Source organism: Aegilops tauschii, chromosome 5 (genome assembly GCF_002575655.3).
Source record: "Aegilops tauschii subsp. strangulata cultivar AL8/78 chromosome 5, Aet v6.0, whole genome shotgun sequence".
Taxonomy (NCBI): domain Eukaryota; kingdom Viridiplantae; phylum Streptophyta; class Magnoliopsida; order Poales; family Poaceae; genus Aegilops; species Aegilops tauschii.
This window is the reverse complement of record NC_053039.3, coordinates 453,759,567-453,778,756: the sequence shown is the minus strand read 5'-3', so window position 1 is coordinate 453,778,756 and position 19,190 is coordinate 453,759,567.

Below are 19,190 nucleotides of genomic sequence, written 5' to 3'. Positions count from 1 at the left end.
GCCAACAGTGTTAGTTAGTTGAGTCAGCCTTAGAAGAAAATGGATGCATGTGCGGGCGTCCGTCAGGTGAGTACTGTAGCATGGACGTACTTGCATGGATAAGAGTACTGGTTAGATTGGCGTAGAAGAGACCTAGTAATCAGTCCTTATCTCTGACACGTGGGGAGATCGGCCGAGTCGTGTGGCCGACTCATGGGATTGCTAGTGGCTGTTTCTACTGGTTTGTTGAGAATTTAGTAGATCAATTTTTTGCGGACTTGAGCATGCGTGTGTGGGCTGTAACCAAGTTTATTCGTGTGAGAAGGAACAAGAGAAAAGGCTTGTGTGTGTGCCACCAAAAAAATACTCTGCGTGTCCATTATCTTCTTTCACCTTGAGTTTGTGTGCGTGTGTTCCTGGGCAAACCCAACATTATATAGTGTCTGATCAGTTATGCTTCCACTGCATGTGTTAAACAGTGTATCTCCAGAGATTATAGTGACAATTATCACAATACTTATTTTTTTGGGCTTGTGTCTCTATGTTTACAATGATTACTATCCTCCCTTTATTCAGTGGGGGTTGATTGTTAATTTCGATTAAAGATATATGAATGCTTAATGTTGAGCTCCCACATGCCCCTGCTCCATGCTATTCCAATGAGAAGATCATATAAACCACGTGTCGATTGGATTTGGCTGCGCTTTTGTTTTCCATCTGATGCTTGGTGCTGCTACACATATATAAGCCAAAAGTGAAAAATGACACATGCAATATTAATTGAGTTCCGCCAACAAATTAGGTGGCATTAGCACTGTTGGCCCAGACCCGACGCCGTGTACTTTCCGGCGACAGTGATACGACCGACGACGAAGCAAAGCGACGCTGACTGTTTTGGTTCCTGCCCCAAGCTGGCTCAGCCCGACGAAATACTTTACGCCGAGATGCACGATTGTAACCAAAGTGCAAAGGTAGCCTTCTGCTAGTCGATGAACTCCTGATCGATAGCTACGGTAAGCAACACCAGAAACACGTGAGCGTACACTACGGCCAGCCGGCCGGAAACCAAACGCCACCACGCACACAAAGCCAAGGTATTGCCACAGGAACGTGACGCTCCTGATTCTTTATTGCTTCTGATCGGTACAGATTACAGGGCTGGTCACACGTATATATATAAGTAGTACAAGCCTAGCTACTAGAGCACTACGACTCGGCTGCTAATTCAAGTCCTACTCGGACAGTACATGTAGACACACCTGGACACGTACCAATATTGGAAGGCATTGTCGTGTTTAACTCCAACAAGCACTGCTGCACATATAAGGATGATAGACATGCAGATTCTACAATTTGATACTACAGGGTTAGTTGATCATTGCATTGTACGATTACATATTTCAATCATCATTCTGTCCAAGCACAATAGAAACAGTAGAATTCGTAGAAATCACCTGATAGCTCCATGAAAATTGATCGATTGTTGATAGCTATGACATGTCGTAGTAGAGAAAAATGTCCAGTGTAGAGAGTCACATAGTGTCGAATCGTCAGAGACTCAGAGTTCAGGGCAGGACGAAAATAGTAGTACAGTGAAATATACATGTGTGAACCGAAAGAACCAAATGTAGATTTAACACTCGTGTTCTATACATAGCCTACTTACCCATCTCAATCGTAAAACTATTTCGTTCTCTACAGTCTTGCTTCACAACCAGCTCAAATAATGCTTCAGGGCAGGTTTACTCAGCATATTTCGCGGTGTGATACTATGTACTCCATCCTATTCACAAAAATTTGTTCTGGACATACCTTCGGTCGAACTTTGTATGGTGTGACTACATATCTTTTGAATATCTAGATCAGAGAGTAAAAATCATATGTATGCTTCTGTCTTGAGAAAATTCTGGAATATTTATTTTTGGACTATTATGTTTATATACTAACTACAGTACAAACTAAAGGTCATACATCTTAGATACCATATCAATAACATAAACGTCACATATTTGTGAACTTGGATTATAATTACGCAGTTTCCAAGCTGCCAAGTTTGCTATGAAATTTGCATTCACCAACAAGCAACTAAAAATGAAAAAACAAATCCTAGCAGTACTCTTTCCAGTGCTAAAAATCCAAACTTCCGAATTTAGTCCTCCATTGGTAGCCATCGTTGCCCATACATCACTGTGCAGTACAGAGCCTAGCACATCCATACACAGCAGTACAGAAACAGACTTTAAAGGCGGTTATTGTACATAAGTGAACCCACCACATCCATATGAACGAAAATATAAAGCACTCTCACTGCCAATGACAAGTGGGTCTGCCTACTAACCCGGTCTACCCGTTCACCATGACTCACCAGTCATTAGGAATTTTCAGACGCCATCAAATCGGCAGATTAGATGTCTTAAGGTGACTGGGATATCGATTGATCATGGCGAGGCAGCGTGTGCAAGAGCCCAGAGTGATTGCTGCCTCATACACAACACTCACCACTCCCACCTTAAAAGTCGTCATGATCCTGAGCCCTCTCCTAGTTCGCATCACTCCCACAAAAAGAACAAGCAAAAACCTCTACCCCAGTCTTACCTATTTACGTGGAATGTGTTTAGGTTGTCCGTTAGCCAGAATAGTCAAGCAAGGAAACACTTTAGGAGTAAGAGGCATCTGGGAAAATTTACGTGTTATGGAGACTCAAGAAGTGATAGAATTTCCAGAAGTCCCGATGGGTGCCACTGCATCAAGGAGAAATGGGATTGACGTATGAGAGTACACTGTCATGAAAAAAAAGCATGTAATGTTTGAACCTCTCATGGCTAACTAGGCGTTCTGCAATGGCCTGAACTGCATGAAACTGGAGCTAGTCCAAAATAATTAGGAGCTAGAGGACAGTTTATTAGAAAAACATGGAAATGGAGCATTGGAGCAGAAGAAAACAGACACCATGAGAGAGTAGTTGCATCCCAACAAGGCGTTGCAATGAGAGGGACAACTCCATTTCAATGTCCATATTGATTATTAGATAGAGTAGCATTAGTTGGCTTAATTTTATAAGAACATGATTGTGACATTTAATTTCTCAACCTGCATCATACATGCACCCGTCCAAACACGCTGAGCTCACGTTGGGAAATTCGTGGAGCCTAGTTTCACATCTACCTTTTTTTGAAGATTTTCTTAAAAATTCAAACTACTCAATAAGACAAGTACTCCCTCTGTAGAGAAATATAAGAGCGTTTAGATCACTAAAGTAGTGATCTAAACACTCTTATATTTCTTTATGGAGGGACTAGATAGTTACAGAATAATGTCGAGTTAGAATAAGCTGTTGTATAATGTTTTCTTTGCAGGCCTGTTGTATAATGTTCCCAGAACAAAAGCTGCCAAGTACTACTTGGTACACGCAGATAGTATACACTAATAAGAGATCTAAAAAATGGAAAAAGGAAACATGTACTTAACCCATGTTAATCAGTTTCTGTAACAATTAATTAGTCTCATATAATGTTCCACTATCACGCATCATATTTTTTTATGTATATGTATATGTAATTTTTCAAATGGCGAGGACGGATGCATATCACGTGTTGGCTGAGAGAAGCGATCAAGATTCAACAAATGTCATACAATTTAAAGTTAGACAATCTCTTATCCAAACTTAGCCATGTTATTGCCAAGATATATGACCTAACATTATTCAACACCGGATATCCAGGTACATGAATGAGGCCTACATAATGTACTCCCACTCACACCACATCCCTCCTACTTACATCACACACAACATTACCATGTGAAAGCACTCATGGCTCATGGGTAGGCTCATCCACAATCTTACCCAAATACAATTAAAGAAGGGTCAAACTCATTTCAAGATCTCATTTTTCATTGGTAGTGGTGAAAAGGTTCCAGGCTAGCTCTTGCCCGCCTTAGTCCTTTACTTAAAATGTTATGAGATTTTGATCGTGTTTTGCAGCAATAAAAAGGACATGGGGTTTTGACTGTACTACCGCAGTTAACTAAATTGGTTGTTGTAGCACTGTTACTCACATGAGGTTGATAGATATGCATATTCTCCAACTTGATACTACATTTATCATTGTACATATGTTCGTACATATTTGAATCGTAGCACAAATCTTGCCTTTAAAAGACACCACTGCCTTTCCATTCTTATCACATGCACACGAACTAGAAGTTTGGCGCCCACAAAAACAACAATTGCTGCTTATAATGACTGATGAGGGTGGTAAAGATATCAACTACATATACAAATGTTTGGAGTTGGAGGCATCGGGATATCCTTATGCGTTCCATTTCAATTGGAATCTGGTTACCTGTGTGATTGATGCATGATGATAACACTTGAATCCACATCTTGGTACACTTGATCTAGACCATTCAAATAGAATTGACCGTGGACATCTATGGCATACTGTAGGATAGCAACATGCCGAGTGCAGACTGTTAGACAGTGTTTGACCAGTCATACTTCCACTGCATGTGTTAACGATGTATCTGTGACAATGATTGCCATCTTTTTTGGGGGCTTGTATCTCTATATTTATAAGGATCACTATCCTCCCTTGATCCAATGAGGGTGGATACTTAATTTTGATAAATATTAGAATGCTTAATGCTGAGTTTCCGCAGGCCCCCGCTCCATGTTATTCCAAAGAGTAGATCATATAAACCACGTGTATCGATTGGACTGGGCCGTGCTTTTGTTTTTCATATGATCCTTGGAGCTGGTACACATATAAGGATTCCAAAGTGAAAGATGACACATGAGGTTTTAATTGGGTTCTACCAACAAATTAGGTTATAAGGCTGATAGATATGCAGATTCTACAATTTGATACTGCACGATTAATTGATCATTGCATCATACGATCACACGTTTCAACCGTCCTTCCATCCAAGCACAATCAAAATAATATAATCCATAGAAATCACCTGGATAGCTCCATGATAATGGATCGGTTGCTGATATCTACGACATGTTGTAGCAGAGAAACATGTCCAGTGTAGAATGTCAGTGCCACACCATCTGGGTTCTTGGCAAGACGAAAAATAGTACTCCCTCCGATCCAAATTAATTGTCTCAGTCTTAGTACAACTTTGTACTAAAGCTGCGACAATTAATATGGATCAGAGGGAGTAGTATAGTAAAATATACATGTGTGAACCGGAAGAAACAAATGTAGATTTAACACTCATGTTCGGTACATATTCTACTTTACCATCTCAAATATAAAACTATTTCGCATTCTACCCTCTTCTTGTCACAACCAGCTCAAATAATGCCCCAATGTGGTTTTGCTGCAATTACGTGGTGTGATGATATGCACTCCCTCCCATTCACAAAATCGTATGTATATTTGTGTCGAGAAATTTCTGGAATGTTTATTTTTGGGCTATTATGTATTGTATATACTAGCGACAATATAAGCTAGCGGTCATACATCTTAAAGACCATATCAATAATAGAAACATCACTTATTCGTGAACTCGGATTATAATTAAGCAGTTTGCAACGATCCAACCAATTGGGAGAGAATCAATAGACTCCTTTTCGGGAGCGATTCATCCTTCCCGAACGCAGCATACAACTCCCCGTTGTACTGCGCTCTTCAAGTGTGCTTCTTCCCCCTTCTCCCTCTTACCATGGCAAGTCCTTGGGAAATAACTCCGATGGGCAGAAAAAGGAAGGCGTTAAGAGACCCTCCTGGCCCAACCCTAGACACTCTAAGATCCTTTTTCAAACCTGCTCTGCTCCCATTTAAGGAAAAAGAATTTCACGTTCTTCCTGAAAGGAAGGGAGGATTAGGAAGGTTCTTAGGTTGCTATGAAAGTTGCATTCAACCAACAAGCAACTAACAAAAAAGTTAGCTGTACTCATTGGAGTGCTAAAAATTCAAACTTCCAAATTTAATTCTCCATTGGCCAGTGCATCATTGCCCATGCATCACTGTACAACTGAGCGTAGCACATCCATATGCAGTAGTATAGAAGCGGACTTTACAGGCGGTTATCGTACATAAGTGAACCCAACACATCCATATGAACAAAAATATAGAACACTCTTGCCACCAATGACAGGTGGGTCCACCCATAAATCCTAACCCCACCCGTTCACCATGAGTCCATGGCACATGGGTTAGGAAATACTCACATCGCTCATCAAATCGGCAGATAAGAAGCCTCGTGGTCACTGGGATATCGAAAGGTCCATGGCAAGGCAGCATACAACAAGGCCTCACGCACGCCGCTCACCACTCCCACCTTAAGTCGCCTTGATCCCAAGCCTCTCCTAGTTCATGTCGCTCCCACAAAAAGAACAAGCAAAAACCTCCACGGTAGTCGTACCTACTTACGTGGGATTTGTTTGGGTGGTCCATTAGCCAGAACAATCAAGCAAGGAAATACTTTAGGAGTAAGAGGTATTCGGTAATATTTATGTCCTATGGCGCAGGAAATTTTAGAAGTCCAGATGGATGCCATTACTTCCAGCGGAAGAACCCCATGGCGAAGTAGACGCGCTAGAATGGCCTGAAGTGGACTGAACTGCATGGAACTAGAGCTAGGGCGAAATAATTAGGAGATGGAACATTGGACCAGAAGAAAACGGAGATCATGGGAGAGTAGTTGCAGCCCAATAAATTAATACCCTGCTTGATCTCCGTTTCAACCTCCGTATTGATCGCTAGATAGAACAATATTAGTTGGCTTAATTTTGCAATAGCACGAGTGTGACATTTAATTTCTTAATCTGCATCATACATGCGCCCGTCCAAACACGCTGAGCTCATGTTGGGAAATTCTTGGACGTTGTGTGATTCATGGAGCCGCTATCTCACATCTACCTTCTTGGAAGATCTTAAAAATTCAAACTACTCAATAAGACAAGTAGATAGTTACACAATAATGTAGAGTTAAGAATAAGCTGTTGTATAATGCGAAACGTTTCGGAACGGCGCACCGGCCGAACTTTCGGCCGGCTCACACGCACGCTGGCCCAACGAGTGTACGCAGTGGCCCCGCGCGACTGCCTTCTTCCCGACGCGGCTCTGTCCCCTACCTCCAGCAGCATTTTTCTTCACGTGCGCGCATCTCCTTCTGCCCCCCTTCCCCCTCTTTTTTGTGTGCTGTGACTGGGCCACTGCGAGCTCCATCGCCGGCGGCCAGGCGCTCCCTCACCGGCGGCCGGAGACTCCCATGGCGGTGAGCACGCGCTGCACCATGGCAACTGGGGCCTGACGATGGTGACCACAGGTGGCCACGGGGTCTGAAAACGTACTGGGAGAATGCTGGAACCAGCAAGGAGACACTATGGCTACCTGCCGCCATGGCCGGATCCACACATGTATACAAGTGTTGCAACCGTCATCTAGAATAGCTTCAACAACTGTTGAAAAAAGCTTCAACCATATATACAGAAAAGCTTCAATGGCACTACACAACAAGGAAAAGCTGCAACCGTAGTTAGATTTTGCTACTACCGGCGAAGTTTTTTGCTACATCGATCAAGGCGGAGCTGCGACCTCGCGACGGCGGCAATGGCGATTTGCTGCAACCATAATAGGTTTTTGTTACTATCGCCGAAGTTTTTTGCTACAACCGCTGCGACCTCGCGACGATGGCGACGACGTTTTTTGCTGCAACCGTAGTTGTTTTTTGTTACTACCGGTGAAGTTTTTTGCTACATCCGTTCAAACGACGTTGATTAACTGGCGGCTGTCGTCGATGCAATCCCTTGCAGCCATCATCAATGGCGAGGGCGGCGGCGGAGCTACAACCATCGCCGTTGATGTAGGGTAACGCGACAGAAAACAAAAATTTTCCGACCTACGCACCAGCCCAGGACCACTATGGAGACTGCATACATGGTTTGATCTTTTTCGTTACCGACTCGTAGCGCAGCGGGAAGTAGAGTCGATGACGATCGGCGGTGCAGATCCCCGCAGCTAGGATTTACAACCTCCCAACCGCGAGGATGTATACCCTCATCTGCTCCTCAGACAGCCCTCCGGGAGGCGGTCGAACAGCCCCCCCGGACGGTGTCGCGGACAGCCCTTCGGGAGGACCTTCGAAACTCGAACGGTCACTTGGACAGCCCTTCGGGAGGACCTTCGAAACTCGGACGGTCACACGGACAGCCCTCCGGGAGGCACTCACGAACTAAGACCGAAACTACGATCTCTCTACAGAGTTGCACACATACGGTGTCATCTATCCGGCAGGGCTTCGCCGTCCAGAACTAGTTCCCACTGGAACCCAGACATCCTTTCGGCTCTACGAAACTGTTTCGCTGGGAGAAAGAGAGAAGCCAGATCATGCATGGCACTTGTATGTGAGAAGGGATGAGTGTGGAGGGCTGCCCCTCCACCTCTATTTATAGGAAATCACAAGGGGTAGGGTAGTTTCACCCAAAAACCCAAAATGCACATGAATGAAGTCCTTCCACAAGGACCTAGTAGTGAAACCAATGAACAAGAGGGTCCCCAAGGGGGGATACCCCATGTGGCCGGCCACACCCCCATGAGGGGCCCAAAAAATGGCTCCTATCCATCCATGTCACCCCCAAGATCTTTTGGAGCAAAGCCCCCAAAAGGTGGCTTTTCATAAAGTAACCATAAAGCTGATTTTCACTATTCACGACGACATTTTTCAGCGTCTGATCAAACTGAAAATATTTATGTGGGCTAAGAACATTTCCAGTACCCACTAAAATGATTTTCAACGCGTTCCGAAACAATTCTGGTTTTAGTGATTTTCATCTGCGAAACGCATCTGAAGTGGCTCCGGCAGCTCCGGAACATTTCCGGTTTTTATCTCAGAAAATTCCAAAAAGCTTCCAGAATGATTCTGGCATCCTCCAAGAATTATCAGGCATGTGCCGAAACCAATTTGACTTAATGGTGTATCCCGGAACAACTTTTCGGTATCATCGAAACTTATCCGATGACCTCTCTCTGCGGTACGATTCCGCTGTCCGAAACTTTTCGGTGTCCGAAACTTTTTCGGTGATTTTCTCTCAGACTCCCTGTCTAGTATTCAGCAGATAGATGACCCTTAAGCGTGTGACCCTATAGGTTCGGTGAAGTATAGACATGACCCGGAACCCCTTCCGATCAATGATCAACATCGGAGCCGTGGACACCCATATTGACCCCTATACCCACACGAATAAATATTCGAGTGAACCTCCAGTTGCCGTGTGCTATTCCTGTTGCTTCGCGATATGTTACAAATACCCGAGGTGAGACATGTTGGCATTCTCGTGGATCAAAAACTTGTCCACTATGCTAGTTATCTCGTTACCGGTTTTGTTCTCTTTTCTCGTTTCGTGTTCCGGCATCCCCGTGATCAAATCACAAAGTGTCTGGCCAGACGATGATGGACACCGTAACACCGAGAGGGCCCGAGTATATCTCTCCATTGTCGGAGGAGCAAATCCCAATCTCGAGCTATCAAGTTACTTAACATACTTTCCCATGAACCCGTAAGCCGCCGTAATAGCCATCCAGTTACGGATGACGTTTAACAAACCCCAAAATTCATGAAGCAAGCATGAAGAAACCCGATACTCTCATGGTCTAAGGAATTATGAAAACATTAACTATCTCTGTGTTATAAACCATTAACTTGTGACGAATGTATCTCATAGCATAACATCAATCCGGGTCGATTCAACACAAATGTTCTCTTAACATTGTGCCCTCAAAATTGCTGGCATAGACATGCCCATGATCAGGAAAACAGAACCACCATGCAAAACTTGAGCTAGTCTTAGAGGCCAGACTAGGAATACTTATTACCGTTTATTATTCCACACGTGCATATGAGTCTTCCTCCGAGCCTCGTGGATATTGCAGACTCGAGAATCATTGCAGTTATAGCATGGAACATAAACATAATTATGAACTCGGAGATAAATAATATCATTTATTATTGCCTCTAGGGCATATCTCCTACAGTTGAGAGCTGCAGCCGCAGGTAGAGCTGTTGCATGGGTCGAGGCGACGACGAGAACGGCCGGGATGGTGGGGGCCGGCGACGAGGACGGCTGGCAAGGGTGGGGACCGGCGATGAGGAAGGCCGCCGAGGGGTGGGGCCCGGCGACGAGGATGGCCACCGAAGGGGGCAGGAGGCGCCGCGCGGCGCTCCCCAAGCGAGAGATGCGGATCTAGCCTGACCACGCGAGGAAGAAGCTGCTGGGGCGTTTTGTTTCTTTTTTTACCAGATCCAACGGCTGCGCGGCTCACATCCAACGGCTGGCGCTCGACCGGCCGAACAATTCGGCCGGCGCAACGGCGCCTATTGGTGCCCTTGTATAATGTACCCGGAACAGAAGCTGCCAAGTGCTACTTTGTACATGTAGATAGTATACACTTATTTTAGAAAGTATGCTTGTATTCAAATCACAAAAAAGTACAAAGTCCTTAATCCATACAAGTACACCCTAACACACCCACAAATAATCGAAATAACAAAGAGCACCCTAAAACAACCAGTAAAACACGAAGATCTACGGAGCTCTCTGTCATCATCCCTAAACCTTGTAAGAAGACCCCTGCAACACAAGCATCTGCGACCAGACCTAAGCAGGCCATCATCTTCAACCACGATATAATCGCCGCCACGATGCTCCCCCTTTTCTTCACTCCCGTGCCGAAAAGATAAGGACACACATATGCATCTAACACGACTGCACCAGCCTTCGTCATATGTGGCTTTGAATACCAATGTATGTGCGCCTTTCAGATGGAAGAGAACTAGGATCCGGTTTCGGCGCCGCGGTCGGGCCAGCTGCACGGGCAAATCAGGATATCCCTCCAGCAAGAGCACAAAGGAGGAAGAAACATAACAGGAAATCATACCGATGATGAGGAAGAAGAATCTTTGTCTCCACACAATCACCACCCATCCGAGGACCAACCAAGCCAGTGCCGGTCGACCTCCAGACACCGTAGCTCGTGAGCTCGACGAGATCCGGGGATCCCTTACACTAAAAGTTATTAAAAATGGAAAAGGAAACATGTACTTAGAGCAACTCCATTAGAACCTATATCCCTAAAAAGACTACCGTTCAATGAAAGTTGGGGCAAAAAAAGGCCTTCAACAGTTCATGTAAACCCGTTTACGGGATCCCGTATAATCACCTCCTCCATCCTACAAGTTCACGGAAAGATAGCCATCCCCGTATAATTTGGCGGGTAAAAAACCGCCTGAAAGTTCATGATTAGCACCCTATGCCACCCCGCACAGTCCGTGCTGGCCGCCATACAACCACCGCCAACCTATGGTGCCGCCCTCATGCGGCCGCCCCATGTCGTCGTCGCGCCACCGCCTGCACACGCGGGCCACCGCCTCTCCGTGCTGTTGCCGCATCCATGCCCGTGCACTGCCACGCTACCGCCCTGCACGACGCCCCACCGGTGCACCACTCTACGTGCTGCCGCCCTGCACCGCACCCCGCCGTTCACCGTCACACATGTCAATGACATGCCGTCCCTACACCATTTGTTAGGTTTGTTTAACTAAAAATAAAATAAAAGATTTCATGGAAAGAGGTTTACATGAGAAAAGTTGATGTCTGAGAACTACCCGTATATTATAAGCTCATCCCGTAAAACCACTTTTACGGAAGATTTTTATAGGAGCTATTGGAGTTGCTCTTAACCCATGTTAATCAGCTTCTTCACCAATTAATTATTCTCATATAATATTCCACTGCCGCACATCATATATATTTGTTATGCATGTATAGATATATGTAATTTTTCCATGGCGAGGATGAATGCATATCACATTGCTGGCTGAGAAAAGTGATCAAGATTCGACAAAATGTCATACGAATTAAAGATAGACTCTTATCCAAACTTATCCATGTTATTTCCAAGATATATGACCTAACATTATTTAACACCGGATATCCAGGTACATGAATGAGGCCTACATAATGTGCTCCCACTCACACCACATCCCTCCTACTTACATCACACACAACATCACCATGTGAAAGCACTCATAGTTCACTGGTAGGCTCATCCACAATCTTACCCAAAAACAATTAAAGAAGGGGCAAACTCATGTGAAGATCTCATTTTTCATTGGTAGTGGTGAAGGCTCTCTATCCACTAATGCAATGCAACAGCCAGTGTAATGAATGTGATGAAGATGTCAACTAAATGCATTCGAGTGGGAGGCACAGGGAAATTCTCCAGCGAAGGGTTGTGGACCGCGTCCAGCTTGCTATCTACAATTCATATGGGAAGAACTATAAAAGTCAGGATATGATGCCAACAATGCGGAGAGTTGAGCAAGGCCAGCATTGCACAGTGCTATAGGAAAACTAGTTCTGGTGTAGACTGTTGTCCAATTCTAGCTAGCCACTGATCAACATCTAGGCATTGGTCAATTGGGAGGAAAACTTGCCAAAGAATATTGGCATCATAGCTGAGTGAGAGTGAGCTGCCCTGTTGAAATACAATCCCGTTTCTATCCACCCACAGAGCCTACATAGGAGCTGATTTGCTGGATTTGATCACTCGCTTGCTGCAAGTCTATAGTTCGTGCGGCTCAGCTTCAGTGAAGTTCGCTTGCTTGTCCTCATGCGTTCGTGTGGTGGTGTTAAGCCCCGGCAGGTCGGAGATGCGGCAGTAGCGGTGCCTGTCATCAGGGTCACCGACATTGTCGAACAGCTCGGAGTCATAGGGAGGCGGTGCCGTGAAGTCCACCCCCTGCTTGGTGTCTGGAGCTGCAGTAGCATCCGCTGCCATTGCAGCCGGGCCGAGAGGGTTGGGTGTAGGGGAGCACCTCTCCTATGATAGCAGAGTGTTCGCCCGTGGCTTCAGTGCTGTCAATGTACGCCGTATAGTCGACGATGACCGTACCCCCGCCATGCTCCTCTTCAGTTACACAACTCCAGCTTGCGTCCTAAATACATATTATGATTTTTAGGAATAGTATGTAAGAAAGCTCATTTTAGAACTAACTTAATAGACAAAACCCGTAATGTGTAATAGTGAAAAGTTCTTCAGTAATTAGCTAAGTTTAGAAATTAGCATATGCGGAGTTGTGGAAAACAAAATGAATAGAATATGCAATTTTCTTTAAAAGTACTAATAGTCTGATACACACATATTCAGTAGTACGAAAAAGGGGTTGATAAATCAAAACATACACGAGGGCCGTCATGCAAGAATTAGGGATCACCCGGGGAGTTCAAGGAAGCTAGAAGCAGTGGAGAAGTGATAGATCCGGAAGAATCAGATAGTGTATGCATGTGCATGAATCTCAATATCTCATACAAGAAATGAATGAAGCCAGGTAACAATAATTTTATATCCACGCCAATATGCTATTGTGTTCGAGTGAGCATGCATATCATACGAAGAGAAGACCAAAAAATGATGTTGTCATCAAAGAATAAGGTTCTAGTTAAGCAAAGAGTCTTGTCGATGTGCTAAAAGATGTTAAGACAATGCAAGAACAAAATGGGGATGATCAGAGGGAACTCTGATGACATGATGAGACTGAGCAAGAGATAAATGTAATAGTAACTTCTTGTGGACAATGAACCATGTTCTAAAGCATCTAGAAACATGGCGATGCACCGCACACAAAAATTGCATTGCCACCACCAACAATACTGATGATCAAGGAGAAAGTGAACACAAAAGTTTAAGTTCCATCAGTATCTTTGATTTAACTTTTGGTAGAAAAACTCAAGGGACAAGTACAGAAATGTAAGACAAGCTATATATATTAGTTATACAACCTAATAGTACCATTTAGCATGGCGGGCCACAAACCGTACATTTTTCGTTGTCACACGCCAATGCTTACCAATAACCTAATGTACTCAATATATCGTTTTAACAAAATACAATTATGTGGCATTAGATTATAATGAATAACATTTCACCCAGGGGTAAAATAGTCATTGATTAGACACATAATCCCTCCATATCACAAATAAACAAGATTTTAGACACTGACATGGCAACTCCACTGATAATGTGCTGCCGCCCATACATAACACAAGAAGGTATTGTTCAGAATACGCCATAGACCCCCCCCCCCCCCCCCCCTTCCCCGCGCCCCTATCTTAACGCACCTGCACTACGTACCATGGCACATGGGTTCAGAATACGCCCGCTGATAATTGCATCGGTACATCAGCCTTGAGGCGACACCGGTACTGAGATATCCATTGATACGTGCCTCGCGCACGTGCATTTCAGCCCCCGCCTTTAAAATGACAATGATCCTTGTTCTGTTTTAGTTTGCCCGCATCACTCACCTCGCACAAAACACAACATCAATCGCAGAGTTGGGAATGATGGTCAGAAGACCTGATTGGGAACGAGTTAGTTTGTTGGCCGGAACTGGAGGCCGTGCACACTTTAGGATTAGGAGGCATGATGGAATATTTCCGTGTTGTTGGGTAATATAGAAGAAGTGGGTGATTCGCTGGCCATCCAACCGCAGAAAACTTTCCGAGGCCTCTATACTCAGCTAAAGGATAATTAACGTACATTTGTACTGGCTGAAAAGTTGCCCGCAAAAAAAAGTGTGTATACTAAGAAAGAAAATAAGATATGCTTTCAACACGCCTGTTCGATGTGGTCTATTTGACCATCTCAAATAAAAACCTATCATATTCTATCCTAGTACTCCAAGATGGTTATATTTTTTTTATCAAAAGTGTGTATACTAAGAAAGAAAATAAGATGTGCTTTCAACACGCCTGTTCGATGTGGTCTATTTGACCATCTCAAATAAAAACCTATCATTTCTTTATCAATAGTACTCCAACTTTAGGCACTAAACGAGCCATGCATAGTTGTATAGCAGCATTGGAGTGAAGTGACATTAGCTTGTTCTTTGCTGGCAGTGCTCTCAAATCTCAATGCACTATTAATAGCATTAGTAATTGTTCATCAATATTTTTTTATTAGAGAAAACCCAAGGCATCCATCAAGTACTGGCACACGTCATCTTTTTGCTGATGGTTGATTCTCTTCCTGGTTGTCACCATGTAGAAACAAGCAAAATAGCAATCAAACAAGAGAGCAAGGTTCAAGCAACATAAAAAATCATCAAGATTCTGACAACTAACTTGGTTTACTACAGCCATTCTACTAATGGTAAAACCCCAACCTTCCTGGCTCAAGATAGATAGTTTGACTGCCAAAATGGTACTACAGTCTCCCTACCTTCGAGCAATACTAGCTAGAAACTCAGTAATTTTACTCCATGTCATCTAGGGAACAGCACTATAATTAATTTGTCAGCGAAGCTGGCCAGTATGGCTGAGGAACCCGTAGTCTGCATACCCATCCCCAGCGCCAATGAAGGAAGGCTCCCGCAGTGTATCAGCGAGCAGCTCCTGGAACGCTTTCTTCACCTTGGGTGCATACTCTTCCAGCACCGTCTTCTTAGCCTCGTGCGCCTTGAGGTTCATAGTCCAGAGTGCCCGTTGAGACTGCACCGCAGAGGCTCTCGCTTCTTCCTCCTGTGCTGCTGTAAACTCAACTTCATTAACACCAGCACTAAGATCGTATAGAGGATAGGGACCAAACTGCATTTTGTTTTTGGCAAAAATATAATCAATAAATGAGCATCATACCAATAACTCGAAAGGAAGAGCAGGATATTAAAAACAGTAGGAAACAGGGAACCGAAGACATTAGATTTGGGGTAAATGAAATATAATCAAAGAAACCAAATGACATTTTCAGTGGGTATTATGCCATCAAACAATTTGTGCTGCGGTAATTGTGCTGTCACTTAGCCATTCTTATATTTATTCAGAGTTTCAGACACAGGACCATGATTGGAGTACCATGCCAGGACGAAGAGATAAAATAATCAAGAACAGTGGAAGAAACACTCGCATCGCGATAGTGCTAGCCTGCTAGGTTGTTGGAGTACTATAATAAACAAGTCAAGTTGTGTCGACAATGTAAGCGCTAAGTACCAGATCACTAGAAGAGAAGAACTCAAGACAAATCAAACCGGTATGGCTAAAAAATTGTTCTATTCTGCAAACTGAATTGTACGACTTTTTTTTGGAGGAAAAAAAAACTTGCACACGAAACAATTACCAAATAAATTTGCACGCCGTTCATTCTATCTAGAAGCTAATAAAGATATAATAAATACGTTAAAATGAAGACAGACTTAAATACAATGTTATACATCATCTCCCTCAACCAAGTGAGCCAGACTCACTTCCTAGAATAGCATTATATATGTTGATGGACCAAGAAGAAAAGGAACGGGTAAGATGACTTATGGACATCTCTACTTTGCAGAGCGTGATCGTGTTCATCAGCGTTCCTTAATTATAAGACTCTAAATTAGCTGGATCGATGTTTACACGTCAAGGTTTTCTCTACGGTTTGATATTCAGAAAAAGAGAATACTATTGTGAAAATCCTTTGCAGACAAGCCTCTTATTTGATAGATTAAGAAGAGCACCGACACTATTATACACATAACTGGACAATGGTAATATTTTTTTTTCATACGAACAACAGATGAAATCGATAAATAGCCAATTGATTTCATCGTACGAACCTTGCTTTCGGGGTAAATGCAGTGATCGATCACTTTCCTCTTGCCCTGGGGCGCCATCGACGGGCCTGGAAGGGGGATGTCGGCGTCGGGGCCGGTTCTTGAGGATGGCGATGCACGCATCCACCTCCTGGGTCTCTCGCGACGACCACTCCATCTGTTTCTCAACCATCTCCTTGATCGCTTCTTCGATGGCGTCCTTGGCCCGTAGCTTGGATGCCAGTACATCCGGATTGACCAGACTGACATCTCCCGAGTCGACCATGGACTTGAGTTTGATGGCGGCGTTGATGGCCGCCTCCTCCTCGAGACGGCAGCGAGGGATCTCCACCTTCCCCCTGGACCTCTTGGAGGGCCGCAGAAGTAGCAGATCCTCCACGTCGTAGAGGTCTCTCACCGGGCGAGGGCTGCCGGCCATCGGAGGGGAGGGGAGAATTTCACTGGAAGGAGGAGGAGGATGTCCTCTAGGTCTTCGGTGATTCTTCTATTTTCCTTTTCTTTAGGAACCAGAGAGGGAAAAGGGATTCTCCCGCACCCTGAATGTAGCAGCCCTTAGGCTGTGTTTGGTTGAGCTGCAGATTCTAAAAAAGCTGCTGCGAAAAAGCTGCTGTGGAAAAGACACTATGAAAATGCTGCTGTGGAAAAGCTGGAAGCTGTTTGGTTAAAACGACTGTGAAACTGTGGATTTGGCTCGAATTGTCCGTAATGCCCCTAGGACCTGAGTGAATATGTTTATATGCTAATTAACTGTAGACTTAGCTCTGATAGTGATCCCATAATATTATTACAAAACAGCCTTCTGGACCTGAGTCCATGCTCAATTGACAATCTTGAAAACAAATTTTGCTATGACAAAAGGTCAAGAGTCGTGTGTATTCATTCTCAAACAAACAACAATACTATCACCATAGAACAATGGTCTGTTGGGGATCCGTGACCATGCAACCATGTATTGCGTTTAATATTTCTTTTGCTATTTTGTATTGGGAAACACTTATGTTCACCCGGCAGATTTCTCCGAGAGCGTGTTGGCTGCATCTGTCGCGGTAGGATATGTTCTTGATCAGACGGCCGGAAGCCACCCGGGGCTCTTTCTTTTGCAACTCCCGTTTCAGAAACGTCGCGCAATTGCGGCCCTGTTGCAGACCGACCTTGAAGAATCCCTGGTCACGATACCCAGTGACGAGATACACGACATGCTCCAACAAAAGGGAGGGGCAGGCGAGGTCGGCCGCCGAGATGCTATGGGCGACGACGGGGAGCGTGCAGTCACAGGGCTGGAGGGGCCGCGATGCCCCGCTTCAGCTCTGCGCGTTCTCCGACGGTAGGCGGAGGCAGGTCGGTCGGCTGCCAGGATGCCGCCGCTTGGCTCCGTCGACAGAGGTGGGTGGAGAAGGATGCCTGGCGGCAGAGGCTCGCCGGATCTGGCCTTGGCAAGGTGGCGGAGCAGACGTTGCGGGGGCTGGCGGTCGCGGGCGAGCAGGCTAGAGGAGGCCGCGAGCCAAGAAGGGTGGAGGAGGCGTCCTGGCAGCGGCGGCTCGCCAGATCTAACCGCAGCGAGGTGGCGGAGTAGACGGAGTCGACGTAGCCGAAGTGGTGGAGGGCAGTGTCATCGTCAGAGAAGACGAGCCTGGCGGCGAACACGGCCGCAGCGGAGATGTTTTCTTGCAACAAAGGGCCTATTGCCATTGCAACGAGGCCCTTGTTCAAAAAAGGCCCTATTGCAACCTTGCCCTTGTTGCAAAGTTAAAGTTACCTTGAAATGAGTGAAATGTGTTTTTGAAATAGGTGCAATCAGTTTTTGGAATGAGTGAAATATGTTTTCAGAAATGAGTGAAATTGTTTTGAAATGAGAGAAATCAGTTTTTCGAATTCACTGTAATCGGTTATTTGAAATGAGTAAAAACTCTCTTTTGAATTGTGTGAAAGTAGTGAATTCACCCTTTTAAGTAAGTTAAATTATTATTTTGAGTTGAGTGAAATGAGTGTTCTGGAATAAGTGAAATTATTGAAATCTGTTGTTGCAAATGAGTGAAATATTTTGTTTTAAACGAGTAAAATCATTATTTCTAGAATGATTAGAACAATTTATTTGAAATGAGTGAAATAAGTCTGATGAAATGAGTGAATCAGTGTTTTCAAATGAGTGAAACCAATATTTTGAGTATATTCCACTCTTTCAGTTTCCAAGAAGTGAAATCAATATTTTGAGTATATTCCACTCTTTCAGTTTCTAAGAAGCGAAACATGTTTCAAGACTTTTATACACATTTACAATATATTCAAATTTATCGTATAGATCTCGACCTAATTAGGAATTAAATATGTAAAAAGATTTGGAAATGAATCTTTCTTTCTTAAGCTACCAATAATAACACCTCACAAGAAAAATAAAGTATTATCTTTTTTATGGGTGGAGAGAGAGAATCATGTGTGCATATATCCAATCTCTCTCACACTCTCTCTCTAGCATAAAGATGGCACATCTAACACACTCTTTTTTGGTGTATCTGGCAGGATGGGTGGTCTATTCCATACAGCACTGCGCGGAGAATCTCAAAGCCAGAACGAACGACAGACGTAGGCATGGGACATCTCATGCACGATAGTTTTCC